Source organism: Echinops telfairi, unplaced genomic scaffold (genome assembly GCF_000313985.2).
Source record: "Echinops telfairi isolate 266 unplaced genomic scaffold, ASM31398v2 ScPeMD7_7441;HRSCAF=8479, whole genome shotgun sequence".
In the NCBI taxonomy this organism is placed as follows: Eukaryota; Metazoa; Chordata; class Mammalia; order Afrosoricida; family Tenrecidae; genus Echinops; species Echinops telfairi.
In genome coordinates, this window is record NW_022111341.1 from 1,141,258 (window position 1) to 1,143,046 (window position 1,789).

The 1,789-nt window shown below is 47.1% G+C and overlaps 1 pseudogene; it reads right to left on the reverse strand.

Annotated features, from left to right (window-relative positions):
• Positions 1-342: 342 nt before the first annotated feature.
• The window catches only part of LOC115872694, a 16,857-nt pseudogene continuing 15,410 nt past the window's right edge, over positions 343-1,789 (reverse strand).

Consider the following 1,789-nt stretch of genomic DNA (forward strand, 5'->3'; position numbering starts at 1 on the left):
AAAAGTAACTCTAAATCATTTTATGTTCGCTCTTAAACATTTTATTCTAGTTCTTACTTCCCTGTGGGAGGTCTGTACCTTCCTGAAAGATGGAAAAACACATGTCAACTCTCTGTTTTCTTTTTTTTAATGATTAAAAAGTTTAGTAGCTAAAGAAATTTTTTTTAATTCCTCAAAAATCAATTCTCATTAAGTTCCTGTAAAACAGTAAGCTTACAAAAAAATTCTTTCTTTTGAACAACAACCAAAAAAATGCGCCACTATGCTACTGGTCCAAGATGTGTTGAGTTGTTTCCTCCTCCTTCGGAAGAAAGACAGATGGATGTAGTTTTGTAGCCAAATCTATGAACGAGTGTATTTGCCTCAAATGTGCAACATCAATACAGAAGCGATGAACAGAAGACTCATAACCAATACGGAACAGGGCCACTTTTGAGCCCAGGTGAATCTTGTGTGCAGAAGCGCCCACACCCTGCCAGGCTGACTGCGGTAGGTCGGTAGGTCGGTAGGTCGGTAGGTCGGTAGGTCGGTAGGTCGTGAGACCAGCCCTCCCTGGCGCGCAGTTGGCTTGGATCCCTGCGCCCCCGCCGGGCGGTCATAGCTTTGGTTGTAGGGCGACGTCCAGAGGAGCCCAAGTTAGTGCCACTGGGGGCTCGGACCCGACATGCTGGAAACTGGAGGCTGGCAGCACGCTGAAACGGGCTCAACTCCTTTCTTCCCAGCACAGATAACCTCTCCTCTCACAGCTCAGCCAGATCTGACTGAGGTTCCACTGGTGCAGGGAAGGTAGGTGTCAGAGCTTGGAATTGAGAGGCAGAAAGACATTATAAGCCAATATGACGAACATGGATGATCCTAAAACACAAAGACATAGAGGTCACAGATGCCCTACATTGGATTTTGGTGGCTCCAAAGCTTGGGAATAGCCTGAGAACGTTAGGGGGAAATATGGATTCCTAGGTCATCTTCCTAGGTCCAGTTCCTGATGGACTGAAATCAAGGAAGGACATGAATCTATATAACTTAAAATTAACCCCAAGTGATTCTTACCATCGAGTCGGTATGATAATCACTGGCCTGCTGATCTGAATGGGAACACAGGTAACCTTCACACGGGAAGCAGTATGGGACACGAAGGAAGTGGGCGGGGAGTCGTGGGTAGGAGAGGGCAGAGTGATGAAGAAAAGGAGGGCGCCGGTGTTGGGGAGGAAGACGGCTGCTTCACAAAGGAGAAACGGGATGAAGGAGAAGGTAGAAGAGGGCTTGAACCTGAATCTTTGCAGAGATAAAAGATTCTGGATGGTGGCAGTTAAGCCATCTCCAGCTCTCCATCTATTTGGTGCACAAGCACAAGGAAGCCCCCTCTCTGAAGAGACTGGGTGGAAAGGATTTGTGCTATAGAAAATGACAGCGCATTTGGTCTGAGAATGTGGATATGGGAAAGCACTTGGTGGAAGACAGCTGGGACCTAGATCGTTGTTGATGCAAAGGATTCTGGATGGTGGAGGAGAAGCCTGTGCTTCAAGTTCACAGGTAGCCAGAAGGCCCTCTCTCAGGACAGCGTGTTAAAAGAGTTTGTTCTGCAGCAAACACCAGCTTCTTTGTTCTGGGACTGTGGGCACCAGAAGGAGCCCTGTGAGCCCTGTAGGTGAAGCGTTGGGTTGCTAATCGAATGGTCTCCGAAACCTGAGGCAAAACAGACTAGATGCCAGTGTTTCATTTTGTTTGTTTTAATTGGTTTCTGAGGGGATCTGATGTTGCAGTTATATAGCGCTTGATTCAAATCTAC